We start from the raw sequence: 18,394 nt of genomic DNA on the forward strand, positions 1-18,394 counted from the left end.
TACATCTCTCATTAAAAATTGTGCTAAAAATAAACCCTTTTGAAAAAATTACATTTTGCACTTTTTTGCACAAAAAAAGGTAAAATTAAATTACTTTAAAGAACTAGATTAGCCTAAATTATCATCTGACACTTTAATCACTTTAATCACTTTAATCTACATCTCTCATTCAAAATTTAGCCAAAAAAATAAATAAATAAATAAAAAAACAATTTACATATACCAAATATGGTTTAAAACATAAAATTCGGGTGGTCTGTAGCGTAGTGGGTTACACAGGCGCCCCATGTATTGAGGCTACAGTCCTCGCTGCGGCGGAGCCGGGTTCGAATCCGGCCTGAGCTCCCTTTGCCGCATGTCCTCCCCTCTGTCACCCCCTTTCTATCTGTCTCACTATCAATAAAGCCTTGAAAAATGGCCAAAAAAAAATCTTTAAAAAAAAATAAAAAAAAAATAAAAAATAAAACATAAAATTCTGTAATCATCAGCCAAACCCTGAAGCCATGAATGACCTGTCTGAGATCAACAATCACATGGCAAAAATTCAGTTAAAACCTGGACTGAACCGCAGGCAGTTTACACAGACATGAGAGGGAAGGACAAGAGAGGCCGCAAGCACAGGTTCTCAAATTGTAAAGCCCCATTTAAAAAAAAAAAATGTTTTAATAATTAATTAATTTTACAAAAATAAATCTAAGAAATTGAACTATTAGATTATTTTTCTTTATGTGTGTGTACAATTTATGGAATTAAAACTTTGTTATACGGCACAAAGGACATGTTGAGTTCTCCATACTTCTAGCCATGATTGTGCCGTTTCCATAGAAATGCACGACTTACATACTGCAGTGAAAAACAAGGTCACAGTGAGTAAAATGTGACAGGAGCAAAGAACGCCCTGAGACTGCCCGAGGTTCAGATGGTTTACATCTAATAGATTAATCATCATAATGACAACCTACGTGGTCACTACCACTTTAACCAGACTGCCTCCGGAACATTTGATTTGACTAGTTTCTAAACAACAACAAACTAAATATCATGGAAAAGAGCACCCAGTGCGCCGTGTTATTTGTCGAGTTGTTTTTCTTCAGTGTGTTTGCTCTCTTGTTCTGCCCCGGGCCACTACTGTAAGCTCCTATTTGTCAGTTGAGGATGAAATTCTTCAAATCTGAGGTCACTGAGGTTATTGAAAAACAGGCGAAATATTAACAGAAAGTAAAAGCTAAATACTAGGGGTGCACCGATTGCAATTTTCTGGCCGATCACCAATCACCGATTTTTAAAAAGCCTGACCTGCCGATTTTGGCCGATACCGATTTTTTTTATAACTCACAGCATACACCTTCAATGTTCGAATCTTATTATATTGAAAAAAAATAATACAGCAGTATTTTTCTTTAACAAATAAAGGAAATCACAATGTCTGAGGTAGTTAATAAAATACTGAACTTAAAATAAATAGCAACAATTTACAGGAAAAACTAACAAAAGAACTGCAACCATAAAGTGGTTTTTGTTCTGTACAACATACATACAACTAGGGAGGGCATCGATTTTCGAATATTCAAATAGTCATTAAATCATAAATTATCTAGGTAGATAAGATCGTTTTGACGTAAAGGAATCGGCCGATCGCCGATCCCACAAAATTAAGGAAATCGGCGCCGATCGATCGGTGCACCACTACTAAATACTGATCTAATATGGGTTTGAACAGGACAGGTTTTATGAGCAAAACAATCAACACTGCAATTAAAAAAGTCTAATTCATTTGTGATTAATTAAAAATATACATGCAAACCAAATGTTTTTCTTTAAAATCCAAGATTTTTGCTTGCTGTTGAAACTTTTCTAAAGGGATTAAAAAGCCTTTAAAAAAGACTTGATAATCCCATAAACGTTTTGCTTTTGCATTTCCTCAAAAAGTTTCCACAGCAAGCAAAACTATTGGATTTGCAAAAAAGTTGACAGGCATTCATACATTTTAATCACAAATGTATGTGACTTGCAGTTTAAGATGTTTTCTTTGCGGTTTTTGCTCCTTTTTTGATTGTAGTGTGGAAATATTTTCCTTTAAAACCTATTCTGTTTGATTGCATAAGAAAAGCAACCCCACAGATGCGTGCAGTCATGTGTGCAATTTCAATAAAACCAGTGTCACATCGCCAAGGCAGCGCTGCAGAAAAACGACTTGGTCGCCATCCCTTGTATAAACACAAGTGGAAACACTGAGACTCTGGGTTGCAAATTCAACGCAGATCTGTGATAGTGAGAGAATAAAGGCTCACTGTAAGCAGCAGCTCTCTGCTACAAACCACAGCCAGTTCACCCTCACATGGTTCTACTTTAGGCAGGAATTATCTCCTTCGGCGTTGAAGACTCTCCCCTGACAAGATCCTCAGAGGCTCCACTTCTCTTTCATTTGGCTTTGATTTACAAGGCCCTCTGATGGAGGTTTTAAGGCGGGGGTGAAACCTCTCTATCTACACCCAATCAGCTCTAGATTTACCTCTTTTTACAACAAACAACAAACACATGGAGCCGCACCGTCAACTGGGGATTCCACTCCCTGAAATCTGACAGATGATAGCTGGTTTGAGCACATGATGCCTCAGACATGCATGTCATGCGAGACCACCTTAAATATACCTTGCCTGGCAGCTCTGTGCAGCAGCGACTTGTCAAAATAACAGTCTCTGTGTGGCGTTTGTGCAAGGAAGCATGAGTTTTGCAAAAAGCTTACTGGCAGCAACGTCAATACTGTTCTTTCTTTTTCCCCTGCTCAGAGTTTATTGCCCACAGAAAGTAGCAGCGGCAGTTTACAGGAACTCTTACCTCTGAAGTGGCTTGCTCTCCTTCCTACTGGGGTTAAAGGTCAGACGAAACCACCACTCCACTTCTCTCCACTCTGCGACGGGGCTTTTATCCTCTGGAAATGAAAAGAGGAAGAATGAAATCCATCAGATATGATTTAGTGTCTCACAAACCTTTCTTTGGTCACTGCAGCCAAGAGCATTAGTGGGTAAATAGCATTGGTTGATGTCCACAGAATAAACCCAACCATCTGGGTCTACTTGTATCATCTAATGTGATACATCTCCACATCTCCATTCATAACTTCTGCCTTCTCAATAATTACAATGTTCAGTTTTGTTTGGCACTGTCAGAGAGTTATTCATTTAACTATCTTCATTATGGAGATGGAGTTTGCATTACATTAAGAGGTGTTTTTATTATTATTTTGGCCACACAAATTTACATACAAGGGAGTGCCAGAATATTAGAAACACTTGTCAATATTCTGCACTACTACAACAGTACATTTATTACCTTTCTGACAACAAAACCTGACAAACTATCATCTTTGGATGATAGAGGTAGAATTCATGTCAGAGCTGTTGGATTAGATTGTTTTACACTGTACTGGTGTACCTAATAAAGTGGCTGGTAGGTGTATGTTCACAGTAGAAAAATCAAGATGGACGGTGATCAAAACTGATCAAATTATATGGGCCCAAAAATGCCACTGTAACTGAAACCTTTAAAAAACAATCAAAATCAATTTCTACATCTCCTATTTAAAAATTGCCCAAAATAAACAGTTTGCTTTAACCAAATACTGTTAAAATCAATTAATTCTGCAAGCAACAAATGACTTGTCGGAGATTAACAATCACATGAACAAAACTCAGCAAAAACCTTGACACAACTGCAGGCTGTTTACACAGACATGAGAGGAGAGGACAAGAGAGCGTGTGGAATGTGGAGCTAGATTCATCAAATACTGTGAAAAATATTAAAACCTGTAATCCTCAGCAAAAGAGTCACATAACAAAAATTGCCTCCTGCCTTCTCCCCTGTTTTCCAAGAACACTCAATGCATTTTTAATTTGTGTTTTAATGCACACACAAGAACCAAGTCCTCCAATTTTTCCTTAGGATTTGCTTTTCTTTGGATTCAACCCTGATTTTGGGTAAAAAAGGTGACAGCCATCCACTCCACATTTAGTTCCGTTCAGCACGGTTAATAAATCAGAAATGTTAAGCAGGCAATGAATGTCATAAACCTGCACCCTGGTGTTGGTGTGGACAGTTTTAAATCACAATATTGGCCTTAATGATTGGCAGCGTCCATCGGCCCAGCCCTGCTGGTGAAATTCCAAACTACTAGAGCGACTGCGTTTATTCTCACTGCACTGCAGGAGAATTCAGAGACCTGGCAGCCGGCAGACCCATTTCACTGTCACAAGAATGCAGAGGATTAACTATGGAGTGTGCTTGAGAGAGAGACTTAACTACGCACAGACAAAAATGACACGCACAGCCAGAAAGACACTTATCGCAAAGCTCTGAAAGCAATCAAGCGCAGTTCTCCCTTCATTATAAACTCTCTTCATCATTACTGCGAGATTAAGAATGTGACATTTGAGCTGCGGAGGCCTTCTTCACTCCACTACAAAGCCTTTCAGACCCACACACGCAGCCCAGCTAATAAGCATGGCAACCACTACAGGCTAATCATTTCACAGCATGAGTCAGGGCACAAACCTTGTCAAAACTCTTACTTGGTGTGTTGACCGTGACTCACCAGCAACATTTTAGCGAATCATCTACATCAGTGCTGACTCAAACCAGCCTAACCTTATTTTATCTAAAACAATCCCATGCTGAATCATAGTCTGGTCATAGAATATAATCCTGTTGGTTGTAACATGCTGAGCTGGCCGGGAAATATAAACGCTATGATTTAGTCACAGTGGGTATTTACTGTGTGTGTAGGGGAGCTAGGCAGCTGATGTTGTTGCTGCCTACTAGGAAGCTTTTCCCGCTGGCCTCAGCTGTTCTCTCTACACACCAACTGTTGTTCAGCCTCAGCATGTGGCCCTCCTCTAGCAGAAAGTGCCTGTTTTCACAGTTACTTCTTGCGAGCGTCAGAGAGCTTGCCTGTGCATGTGCACGTCACGCATAAATGTGTGTCAATAACACACAATTGCCTTCTCGGATTACAGGTCACCCCACCCCCACGTAATTTGCACACAGTTAACGTGTGATATCACTCAGTCAACACAAGGCCATTGAACAGGTGTGGCAGTGACACATGGATTGGTGCAGCTGCAGGGAACACAGTTGCTGCAGTCACAACAGCACAGGGGCCGGCAGGCAGCTGCTCCGGTGCAGAAAAAACAAAGGCAGAGCTGCGGCACATGCACAGACAAACATGACAGACTTGTGATCACAGAGCAACAGTTGTGCAAATATAGAGAGCAAAATATTTTATCTCAAAAAGACTCAAATCTGTTTCCTATCTAAACTCTCCACCAAGGCCAATGATGCATTCACATGCTCCTTGGATGTCACATTTCCTGAATTGGAAAGTTTTCTTCACAAGCGTGAAGAAAAACATGTGTGTTCTAGGGGTGTGTCATATCGTATCGTTCACGATAATATCGGTATTTTTTTATTTATGGTTAAAAAAAAAAATGCATATCATGATATTGGCAACATTCCTACTTCTTGGTGTCGTGGTTAAAGTTGTTTTAATCACAAAAAGCTACTTAGTCTCTGTCGCTAAACACATGCAGCTTTCAAAATAAGAGCACGGTGTGTTAACAGAATCCACCACAGAACTTACTAAAAGACTACCAAAATAAGATGCCTTAAATAAAACATACAAGGACCTTTATTCTCCTTTACAAAATGTCATTAAAATATGCCCCCGGAAACCCTAAATGGTTATTTTTATTATTTGCTCATACTCAAGAGTAAAGAGTAATTTTTTTTGTATTTGGCAACTGTTGAAATTTGCACTTCAAACTACATTTTAGATTTTTATTTATTTATACAGACTAAAAAAAAATCATATTTTCTATATCTTTTTAAGTATTTCGAAATATCGTCAAGAATATCGTTATCGCAAAAATAGCCTGAAATATCGTGATATACTTTTAGGGCCATATCGCCCAGCCCTAGTGTGTTCACAAACTTAAGTCGTAATGTTGAATAAAGCTGCAAAGAATAATCTCAATAGAGAAAAAGAGTCAGAATGTCAATCTGCTATTTTTTTCATGTAAAAATACTGTTTTTATTATTTAAAATACATAGATTTCCTGTTTTTTTCTATTTAATATCATATTAAAGTGAGTATCTTTGGGTTTTGGACAGGTGAAAGAAGATTTTTAGACATTTAAAGACATAATCTTCTACTTATGTTTTTTTCTAAGCAATTAATTAATTAATTGGCAGATAAATCACTTATGAAGATTAGCAGCTACAAACTGTATATAAAGATAAATTACATGTCTCCACTTCCTTCCACTGTACCAAAATTAAGACAAAACATCGCAATTATGGTCCCAGCTATCATGTGGAAACAACAAAGAAGATGCTTCTGGGATTTGTGTGAGAAAAAAAAGCAAAAGAAATGGATCCGGTAAAACATGAAACGTGTACCAACATTTTTTTCGAACTTGCAAACAATTTCTTTTACTCATTTTTCATGTAAAATTGCAGACTATGCTGTTTTTAGTCTTTTTTTCTATTTTATATCATATTAAAGTGAGTAACTTTTGGTTTTGGACTGACAAAAAAAGACATTTCAAGACATACAGACCAAATGATTACTCAGCAAAAACAATTGGCAGATAAATCAGTTATGAAAATTAGCTATAATTCCAGTCACAAACTGTATATAAAGATAAATGACATGTCTCTACTTCCTTCCACTGTACCACAATATACAGAATATTGTCAATGCTATCATGTGGAAACAACCAACATGGTCTCACAGAAATCCGTGAAAATCGCTCAAATTTCCGTGAAACTGACACGGATTTCGCTACAATGCAAGTTAATGACAGTCATATCCCGTGGCTATTCCAACATACAAAGTGATTATGTACATTCACTGGGTGAAGATTTAGAAAATAAAACATATATTTCTCGCTAGAAATGTAATCAAAATCCATTTTTATGCAGAAACTAAGTCAAAATATTGATTTTTCACTAAAAATGAGAGAACTGTCCGAAAGTCACGTGACTTGGAACAAACCAATAGCCACGAGATATGACTGTCATTAACTTGCATTGTAGCGAAATCCGTGTCAGTTTCACGGAAATGTGAGTGATTCCGTGGCTATTCCAGGGATTTCTGAGAGAAACAACATGACAAACACTACAAAGAAGAGATTTCTAGTGTGGGGACCAAGAGCAAAATAAGTGTGTTGCTCTTGGCATTCACGTTACATTCAGGATACGTTAAAGCAGCAAATTTGTGACAAATATTGAAAGTTAGTTCATGTATCTGCCCCGTAATTCAAACCACTGGGTTCTCCCTTGGCCCATGCTCCACCCTTACAAGTTTCATCAAAATCAGGCCAGTATGCACAATCAAAATGCTGTATTTGTTCATGCATCACCTGATATTATACCCGAAAACAGATGTAAGTTTAGCAAGGATTGGGTTAAAAAAATACACCAATGCTGCTAGCCAATAGTGGAATTATTGTGTCACTCATCTCTGTAAAGCAGCAATATGACAGGAAACAATATCTTGGCTGAGAGTCCTTTGGCACCATAAAAAACACCCAATAGGTGCCCTGTGCCTTGACAACAGTTACCTTCAGTAGCCTTTTTATGTGGCCTAGATTGGTGCCCCACATCAACAACAGACCAAGGGGAAACACAGGGTCCTATATGGTGGACACAGGTGTGTCCTTGTCCACCCACACTTCCAACCATTAACAGTAATCCTTCGGGACAGCTCATTTCCTGTCGGGGCAGGAAGTGGGAAGGAGGGCAAGGCACTGAGCGAGCAGGGGTGATGATGATGTCACAGCGGGGGAAAGAAAGACGGGACTGTTGCAGGGGAAGTACAGCGAGTGAGTCAGCAGGCACCGGGAAGGGTTATACGGGACTGAAAGTCCCAAATATGGGACTTCTGAGCACTTCCTGGGATGAGAATTTAGCGTGATAGACTAGTCATATAAAGACATGTACTGTAATGAGGGTTTCACATGACCACATAACAGACTGCTCTCAAACTGACATTAAAGAACGGCACACAAGCCACCACACAGTGTCTTTATTACTCAGCATGACACACAACATTAACTAGCTGGATGAGTGTACATTATGCCCCTGAGGCACTCCTACTCAAAGAAAATATACCCCTCATACTGTTATTCATTCACAGGGATTACACCTTTGGAAAGGTTATACTGTTATAATCCAATAAACACCACCAGAAAAAGCTTCATTTTAAGTAAACACACCAGAACGTTTCATCTACTGTAGAATTTCGACTTCATGAGATTACAAAATAAACTCACACAAAGGGAAATCTGATATCCTGGATCAATGTTAGCACAGATCATAATAAATGGACAGGGTAAAGGTCATTTGTGTCCAATCCACTTAAAACAATTTCTGACTCATTCAACAGCAACATAATTAACATAAATGATAGGAATGATGGCTAAAACAACAACGAAAAAGTAAGAAATACTTTTATTTTTAAAAATGGATATTTTGTCCTTTCGGCTTTACAATTCAATCTGGGTCTTCGTAGGGCTGGGCAATAAATTCAATACCATTAAAATGTATATTCAGGGCTAAATGATGGTACATATGAATGCATACATTATATGTTTTTCTATATTTTTTTATCGCAATGTTGAGAAATAAAAGATGTTACGATAATTTAGCATCATTTTAGGTCATTTGGACGACCTTCGCGCATAATAAATATGAAATAATACATAAGAATATACATTTTCTCATTATCAGACTATTTTTTAGTTATCATACATCCTAAAAAAGTGTTAAATTAACACATTTCTTAATATAATCCTGGTATGAATGAATTTTGAGATAACTGAACTACTTAGAATTTAAAATTATAATCTCATAAACAGACTGTTCTTGACTATATACCCGCATTAAAAAAGCAGACGCCATTTAACAGAGATTTAAGATTAATGATTAGATGCATTCCACTCATTCTTGTGTTGCCTGATAAGATAGCATCTGAAAACATGTTATATTTCTTCACTGTGTTTTAGGAAGCCCATTTAACGCTATAATCTCTGATGCACAACACCAAATTGATACACGCCCCAACAATCTGAAAACAATGGCTGGCATCAGAGAGATTTATCGATCAGAACCGCCAAACAGCATCTTAATCTGCTTTCACAACAAGATAAGGCTTTCGCCGTGACCCTGAGCATTCTTGTAAGGGCACTGAGGTAAACCATCAGTCGGCTGATTGATGGCTCGCTACAAAGCCGACCCTCGCTGGGAAAGGTGCATTAGTATTGATCAGCGTATTGCTTTAAGACCAAGTGCAACTCATAGAAGCTTCCAGTGCTGCACAGCCTGACCTCTGCAGTACAAATCACTTCAAATACGTGAAGGTCAAATTGGGATTTCAATATTGACCGTCTTTGGGGCAAATGACTGCCAGATGAGTTATCTGTAATTAATTCCAACACAATAAAGTTCCAGTTTGTCACATATAACGTATTCTTGTGGGACTTGCATGATTTCCTATGGAAACGTTTGCAGCATGATTTGTTGCAACATGACAATCTGCGTTTTAAATACATTGTTAATGCTGCAACATGGTTATGTTTGGGCACCAAAATTGCTTCCTTAAGGTTAGGAAAGAAGACAAACAATTCCCATTCCTAACACCCAACAAAGTGACACCAATACAGGTTTCATGGTTGAAAGATTATGTTGCTTCATGGTTTTCCAACAAATTCCAGTACATTTCTTTTCATTAATTCAGACAAATTGTTTGTAAGGACAACCTGAAGCATGACGAATGAGCCTCTGTACCAAGGCCAAACATGACATCCCCAACACAATGTGATGCTAACCTAAGGACACTTTAATCACTGTAACTGGATCCTCATTGTTACATCATTCTCGTAAAGGGATTTGCATGATTTCCTATGAAAACTTTTGCAGCATGTCTCGTATTTGTTGTGATGTGTTCAACACATTGTTGACACATGACCATCACCGTTTCAAATACGTTGTGAATGCTGCCAATTGGTTATTGTTTGGGCACCAAAATCCCTACCTTTGGGTTAGGAAAAAAGCTTTAAAAAACTATTTCCAGTCATAACTGCCAGCAAAGCGACACAAATAGTGGCCTCCTGGTTGAAAGACCAGTGGTTTGACCCATTCACCACCCACCCGGCTGTGTCCTATGTAGCTTTTAAGAAAAACTTGCTTCGTGGGTTACCAACAAATACCAGTACATTTCTTTTCACCATCTCATAAAAACTGTTTGTAAGGACAGCCTGAACCATGACAAGCGAGTCTCTGTACCGAGGCCAAACAACCTGCTCTCTTTATAAACTCATGGTCGAGGTGTTATTGAATTGACCTTCCACTATCATTTACTTTTACTCTTCCCTCTCGCACACAGTGATGTCTGGTAGCGATTACAAGGAGCTGATCTCCTCTCCTCAGTGGGATTCTCCACGGTCCGTACAGGCCAGCGCTCCGCTCTGGAAAAACCACACATGGTGGGAATTATGGAATAATGCTGCGTCAGGAATGTTCCCACGATGGCCAGTGGGATCTGATGGAGGTCCCACTGGCTGGCTGGCTGCCAGTGGGGTTTATGGGTAATGTAACACACACATACAGAGTTACATGATTAAATGCCTCTTGTGTTAGGACACATTTGGACGTCTTGTGTTGGATCAGAACAGTCCTTTGTGTGCACTGGTTTCATTTTAACTGCAAAAGAAATCGACGTCAGCTTCCTCGCAGCTGATCTCTCTTCTCATTTACACGGTTTCATCCCAATAATCTCTCGAGGGCGATCACTGACAGCAGTGTAGGGTGAGGGGTCAAGCTGACTGACCTCAGATATGCCAGTGACCCTCCCAGTGGCCTAAAAGCCGGTCATGGTGCCAAACTCGGGGGCAGATCTTCAGATTCAGTCGCCGGGTAGAGTTGCCTGTGTGGCACGTGGGGCCGAAATAATCAGGAATCACTCGAGAGTGAAGATCAGCGGAGCAGAGAGAGATTAGCAAGCTACTCAGCCACTAACTTAACCCAGAGACTCATTGAATGGAGGCTCGGGCTCACTCGCAGAGCTGCCAGGGTATTAGTCAATGAGATTTGGCAAGAGGCAAGCACACACACAGTGCTATTTTGTGAGATTAAGCCTGCAGGTTTGAGTGACTGTCAGGGGATTCTCTTGCAAAAAAAAAATGTGTCAATCCGCTTCCACCACGGCTGTTTTCACTTCTCTCCGCGTTGTAGGTCACTGCCTGAAACTCCAGATTCCTTCAGTGTCCTACATGAACTCTGGTGTAAAAAAAGAAAAAAAATGGAGCAGCGTGCCAACAGCCGGCTGTACAGTAAATGCAGTGTTGTGAGAAAAAAAAAGAGTGTGACTTCCAGACTTTGGAAGGAAAACGAAGAATGACCTCAGTGTTTCCAGTCGACTTATTTCGCATGACATCAGCTGCACCCAAGGACATTTTACTGGTTCTTATAAACCTCTCCCTCATTCTCCTGCATCCTCCATGAGATACGTCTCTCCTCTCACCATGTTACATGTTTCACCCTCGTCCTCACAGGTGTTCTTCGGCTTTCCCCGAGTCTTTTTGGCAGAGTTGTGGAGTCACTGGTGACGGGCAGGCTACTTTCCAACCTCCTCTTTTCCCTTCCTTGAGGTTTCACCGCACCCCCAAGTACCGCCTGGATAGTGTAGCTACTTCAAACAGACATGAGCTGGGGTTCATGATTATGGGTGAGAGCGTAGTTAAAGTCAGAAGGGTGGAAAAGTAGGCTACAGTGCATATTTAATGGCAAAACAAGCCCCAGTTTTGGGTGTACTGCTAGTTTGTGGCTTGAACTGAACACTTGAAACGGTTTAAATAATGAATGCCTGTTTTCATTTCAGTGTATGTATTCAAGAGCATGAGAAATCCAGGTCTGGAATCTATTTGCTATGCAAGATATTTGTTTGTTTCGATGATTTAAGCATGCGCTGCTGCTTCTCTAACCACACACAAACATGACATCCCCAACACAATGTGATGCTAACCTAAGGACACTATAATCACTGGAACTAGATCCTTAACTTTCTCTGGTAGTCTCATAATGCCACAATTGTTAGTGTATTCTAAGTGGTATATAACACTGAATCCTCGGTGGATTTGCCTGGAATGTAACCCAGAGGTCAATGATTAGAAAGCAACTGTACAAGCATAAACATTTTGGGCTGAGAGGCAGGCATTTCACAGGGGGGTGAGGGAAAACACTGTAGCTCGCTTTGCTTGCATGTGTGTTCGTATCAAGGTTATAATAGTTTTGGATTTTTCATTAGTTTTAGTTTTAATTTTGTTTTGAATTTTTGTTTTCAAATTCAGTTAGTTTTAGTTAGTTTTTAGAGTGAGTTTTCTAGTTTTAGTTTAGTTTTTATTTTTTGAAAATGCTTAGTTTTTATTAGTTTTAGTTATTTTGTAATGGGGTATTTGTTGGGTGCGTGATTCAAAGAGGCCATAATAAAGGTTTCCTTTATTTCCTTTGGTTTATCATCTCAGCCCCAATAAGGTTATTAACTCTTACAGTTCTGGGTGTTTTGAATTGTGGTTCTAGTGTAAACATCCCAGTCTCAGTAAACATATTCACCATGTGTTGCATGTTCAAATAAATACACTGAATTATGAATGAAAAAAGTTGAAAAAAACCCGAAAACTAAGGACATTTTCACTATAATTTTAGTAAGTTTTAGTTAGTTTTGTAACCACAAAATACAGTTTCAGTTAGTTATCGTTTTTTTAAAAACTCTAGTTTTTATTTTTATTTCAGTTAACGAAAATGTTTTTTTCCATTGTAGTTTTCGTTATTTCGTTAGTTTTCGTTAACTATAATAACCTTGGTTCGTATGACGGACTGGGAGTCTGCAAACAAACACTATCAACCAGGCCCACATAAACACACACACACACACACACACACTGCTGTTCTGGTTTCATGAGAACGAACTGAACTCTGATCAGTTTGGGAGCAGAGAGGACACAGGAACTGGCCGTGCTGATGTTTATCCCAGGCTAACATCGCATGATCTGCTGCAAAGAACTGGGCACTTCATTTGATGAAATGCAAAGCAATGCACAGAGTAGGAAATAAATCCACTCTCTGGTTCTGTAAATACATCTTACACCAGACAGATCATACATCACCCGGTCAATAATGCGGATTTTTTATCCAACAGCCAGACTGCACATGTATATTTCCTCTGAGTTAGCACTTTGTGTGCTCTTACTCTCTCTGAAGCACTCCTGCTTGCCTTAAGCATTTTGTGTTCTCTCCATGTCAAAGAGCCATTATCCATGGCCCGGCTCAATCCACGCAGACAGGCCGCCCCCCATCCATCAACCCATCTTGGGCTGTTGTGGTGGAGCTTTAACTGGACTTTGTGGTGGATTACATAGGCAGGTGGAGTAAAGAAAGAAACAAGACACCATAAATCACTGCCTGTTTTCAACTCGCCGTGATACCTGATGCAGCTGCTGGAATTCTAGCTGAGAATTCCCACTGGGATGAGATTCCCTTTTCCAACTTTGGATGCTAAGATCAGTTTCAGGGCGATAACCCGACTGCATGAAACTGATATTAAAGAAAAACACATTTACATTTGTTTGACATTTATCTACGAAAACTAATATAATTTGTATATTACCCACAAGCGCAGGTTCTATAAAGAGCGACAAAGTCTGTGATGGGAGTATTTGGAAAAACACAGGACTTTCATGCAGGAGTTGTGATTGTTTGTGTTATCGTTGACACCAAAAGTAAATGTTTTTATCTTAAATTTATTAAGATAACAACATTAACTTGACGTAGAGTAGTTTTGTGCCTTAACTTAACACAACTTCACAATTTGCTAAGATCAGTTTCAGGGCGACAAAACGACTGTATGAAACTGAAGTTCACAATAAAGTTTTTTTACCTACAAAAACGAATAAAAGGAGCAGTCAGGTGTCATTCTATAAAGAGCGACAAAGTCTGTGATGGGAGTATGCAAAAAAATACAGAACTTAACTTGATGTAGTCATGTTAAGAAGCACTTTTTATTTTACCCAAACCAAGATCTTTTTTCCAAACTTAACAGAGTAGTTTGGTGCCTTAACTTAACACTTCACAACTTTAACCATGTGTTTTAAACGGCATACGTTTCACAAGGTTAAAGTAGATATATGAAAAAAAACTCACTTAAAAGACACAGATGCTGAAAGTGTGTTTCGGACAGGCAGAATGAGAATAATTAATTTTTTTTCAGCTTTAAAGCACTACTAGAAAACACATTCTAGTACAAACCCAAATCACATCAGTATGAACCTGATAAAACACACAATACGACCCCTTTAAATATTCATATCCTATATTCATTAGTTTACTTTGCAGCAAAGGGCCTCAGGGCTTTGTGGCTGTCACAGGTGTTGATCACGCTGACTGCATGTGATAGAGAATAACATTCGGGACGGTCTCACAAAAGACACAATAATTACAGGGCCCCCCGTTTCCTGTCACGTGAACTTTCAAGTGAACAAAGACTGACCTCCTGCAACAGTGAATGGGTCAGACCATCTGTAATACAGTAGAGCAGGAGGAGGAGGAGGGGCGGGGGGTCCTCATCGGCAGCCCAGCAGTGAGAATCAGCCACCTGCCATTGTCAAAGTCACACTGATTAATAGCTGCCTAAGCTGCTTAAACACACTGTACGGTGACAGAGGCAGCACACAAAAGGGACAATTAATGAATGCACAATAATGTATCATAGCAGATTAGATAAACTACTGGAAAATAGGTCACGGAAGAAGTGGAGGGAGATAAAGACGGGCAGTTTTGTAGTTCAGAAGGTGCATTAAGCCCCGATTAGGGATATCGGATAGAAGAATCTCTCCTTTAAAACATGCTTTTAAGGATAAAACGGATCATATTACAGGAGCCTCAAAAGACCGGAATGCGATGCAGCCACTACAAGACACGTTTTGAAGTCGGTAAGTGGTGAAACGATCCCTTTTTGTCACACTTACTCCACGTTATAACCCGCAGCTAGGTGAAACACATACACACCTGTTCTCTAATGGTTGGTGAAAGGTCATCTGGGAAATGTGGGATGGTAGAAAAGGCAGATTGAGGGATAATTACAAGAATTCATCATAAAAACCTGGAACACACTGGAAATATATGTATTATTAATATCCAGCAAATGTAAACATATCTAAATTTTCCTTAACCCTTTGATGCACAACATATTGACACCCCTTCTTATGCACAACATGGTCAAAAATGACCCGCATTAATTTCCCATATTATTTAATGCTGCTGTGTGTTTCTGTGCTCTATCTTTTAATATCAACTTATTTTATGATTGAATGTTCCAAGTATTCTTTAAATATCTTGTTTTTGATAACAACAGATCATTATTTCCATTTTGCCTCTCATACTTTATGAAGAAAAAACGTTTTTGTATTATTAGCCAAGAAGTTAGCTAAGTAGTAAGCTTAGCAAGCTACTTAGCCAAAAAGTTAGCTTAGTAGTTAGCTTAGCAAGCTATTTTGCTAAATACTTAGCCAAGAAGTTAGCTTAGTAGTTAGCTTAGCAAGCTACTTAGCCAAAAAGTTAGCTTAGTAGTTAGCTTAGCAAGCTATTTTGCTAAATACTTAGCCAAGAAGTTAGCCAAGTAGTTAGCTTAGCAAGCTACTTAGCTAAAAAATGGATATGCTGTGCATTAGAGTAGTGACACAAAAGGTATTTTATTTAAAAAAATGAATAAAGGGAAACATAAAATTTGGATGTATGATGACCAAAAATAAACTAATTGAGCAAAACCTGGAATACTGAATGATGAAATTAATTTATTGCAAAGATATAGAACATAAAAACTCTGTCGGGTCACTTTAGACCCATGTTGTGCATCAAAGGGTTAAAGAGTGTAGCTCCCACCAGGACTGACCCATACTAAAAATGTATACTCTGTGAAAGAAAGACGTTTTGGGAGAAAACATTTCACCCGATGACACAGACATGAAAACTGACATGGCAAAGACATCCAATTGTAGTTCTCCAACTCTAGTTGTCTTTATATACCGGTATGTGTGTGTGTGTGCCTGTATGCGCTTGAGTGCACCCACTGAAGATCATGTATCGCCCTGGAAAGAGAGGAGTGTGCCCTCCTTCTGCCTATTCCAATCAGCAGTGCAGCCGCAGAGTAGTAGCTGCATTGTCCATCCATACATTGTGATGGTACAGGAAGACACACCTTTGGATCTCTGTACCTTCCACATTAAAGACTAACACTGTGTGCTTTTAAGGTCCCACAGCTTCTTGCAGACCATTCTCTTTGCCAAGGAACAGAAATCAATCATCAGAAAAAAACTAGAGCTCATCTTGCAAGGTTGCAGCACTACAGTCGGGTCAGTGGCTCCTCCTCTACCTCCTATCTCCTTACTTCCGTTGCCCAGACCACACCAATCTTCAAACCCAGCCTTCATTTTCATGTTGATGACACACTGGCAAAGTGACATGACAGTGGCTGTATCCCAAAGTCGAGGATCCTCAAACGGCTGAATTTGAAGGATACTACGTCATCAACACCCGCCGTCGGACTGTCCCAGTGTCCTGGATCCTCCAAAAGACAGAGTCCTTCTTTTGGATGCATGTGTGTATCCTCCGTGTGCCCCGAGTACCCATAAAGCATTGCGCACACCGGCCTACCTGGAGATTTAAAAAATGGCTAGCGAAGAAACTGCGGCGTTGGCGGCGCAATATGAATTTAAATATATAAGTATTTTCAGTTTACACTGTTTATTTGTTATCACATAATTTACAAAACTTGTGTTCAAAGTCAAGCAAAAACATATGCATAAACAAATGCCAGTGTATTTAGCTAAATGATAATCTTGATACATTGCCAGTTTATTGTTGCTGAAGTTATTCATTGTTAATTCATATGCGTCAGATGATGATGTACTATGTGCAAAATATACGTAGCTATGCCATTCAGAAAGTTATACATGTTTATTGGGTTAACAGGAACCGACAGTCCGCTATTATCCGTTATTGTTAGTTATAAATAACTGTTATTGTACTGTACTGTAAAATAAAATTTTAAAAAAAATCACAGAAAACATATCCATGGTGAGTTATGCGACGCTGCTTTTATAAAACTAAGTAGCAGCCAAATTGAGCCAGGATCAGTGAAATATTCAGGCTTAATCTACTTTGTGGCTTTTACTTGCTAAATCGTGGAGATTCAACCTTAGAGCGTCTTCTTCCATTACCACAAATAAGTAGAAGAGTGCCGACACCAAAGCCACATCCATGTGGTGAACTGGTTTCGAAATTGCGGCGCTGAATTTAAGCAGGTTGTCCAATTAGGCAATGACACACACCTGTACACTCGGAAGACTGTTTCATACACCAGTGATAGAACGGATTCTGGCCTTGCCTCTTTCTGCTCAGCCAATCAGTGGACTCGTTTTGCCCTTTTTCCACTAAGATTTCTGTGACCGACATTGTATGGACAAGTGTTCGTTGACTTAGAATTTATTTCGTCAAAGGCAGAACTCTCTATCTACCCCGTTACTTCCAGTGCTGTTGCTTGGACGACACACATCTTTGAGACTTCATTTGGATCTTAACTACACACCAAAAAAACCTGGCCACAAACACACAGAAGTATAAACACCTGGCAAAGCACAACCTCAGTTCCAAAAGAGTTGAAATCGAAATGGATTCTCTCTGCGCTCCCATACTATTTCCCACTATAGTAGGTGTATCCTACAGACTCACAAGGTGAAAACAATTACAGGGTTGCTACTGTTCAAAGGGCTGCATGTGGACCTCAAACAATTAATTTCCTGCCATAGACGGCGCTGATACAAGTCTGTAAGTAAAGGCCAACAGGAAGAGCAGCTCTATCTGAAACCGTAGAGGTTTGGCAGGCTACGGGCGGGCTGGTTAGCCATTTGTCTTTGTTTCCAAATGGCAGGGGCAGCTGCCACCAAAGGTCAGCAGAATGTTACCAGAACAAGGCCCTTTAGAGGCCGGGACCACGTGCCTGGGACCAGAGGGGGGACACGCCCAGGTGGAATGACACATCGACACTTCCTCGCTCATACAACACACCCAGAATGTGGCATCTTGTCTGGCAGCTCGTTTGGCATGGCGGAGGAGCTGGGTGTGATGCAGCTGGTGGCATTTTGCAGGTTTTTCACAACTCCCTAAGCAAAGCCACCTATCAGTAGAGGTATCAGGTAACACTCTCCCCTCTGGCTCTTCATCAGGGTGTCGAAGGCTGTGTTTGAAGTGCCATCCTCCCCCTCTGCCCTCCTTCACCCACCTGCAC

The 18,394-nt window shown here is 39.8% G+C and overlaps 1 protein-coding gene across 3 annotated transcripts in view; it reads right to left on the bottom strand.

The window, feature by feature from the left end:
- The window catches only part of raph1b (Ras association (RalGDS/AF-6) and pleckstrin homology domains 1b), a 58,679-nt gene that overhangs the window by 35,591 nt on the left and 4,694 nt on the right, over nucleotides 1-18,394 (bottom strand). For 2 of the 3 annotated variants that reach the window (XM_059327795.1, XM_059327792.1), the window contains exon 2: nucleotides 2,839-2,932. The gene's annotated coding sequence lies outside the window, so the exon portion shown is untranslated. Of the gene's footprint in view, nucleotides 1-2,838; nucleotides 2,933-14,599; nucleotides 14,705-18,394 lie in introns of all 3 variants that reach the window. The other variant, XM_059327793.1, reaches the window with a different exon arrangement.

Source organism: Centropristis striata, chromosome 24 (genome assembly GCF_030273125.1).
Source record: "Centropristis striata isolate RG_2023a ecotype Rhode Island chromosome 24, C.striata_1.0, whole genome shotgun sequence".
Classification (NCBI taxonomy): Eukaryota; Metazoa; Chordata; class Actinopteri; order Perciformes; family Serranidae; genus Centropristis; species Centropristis striata.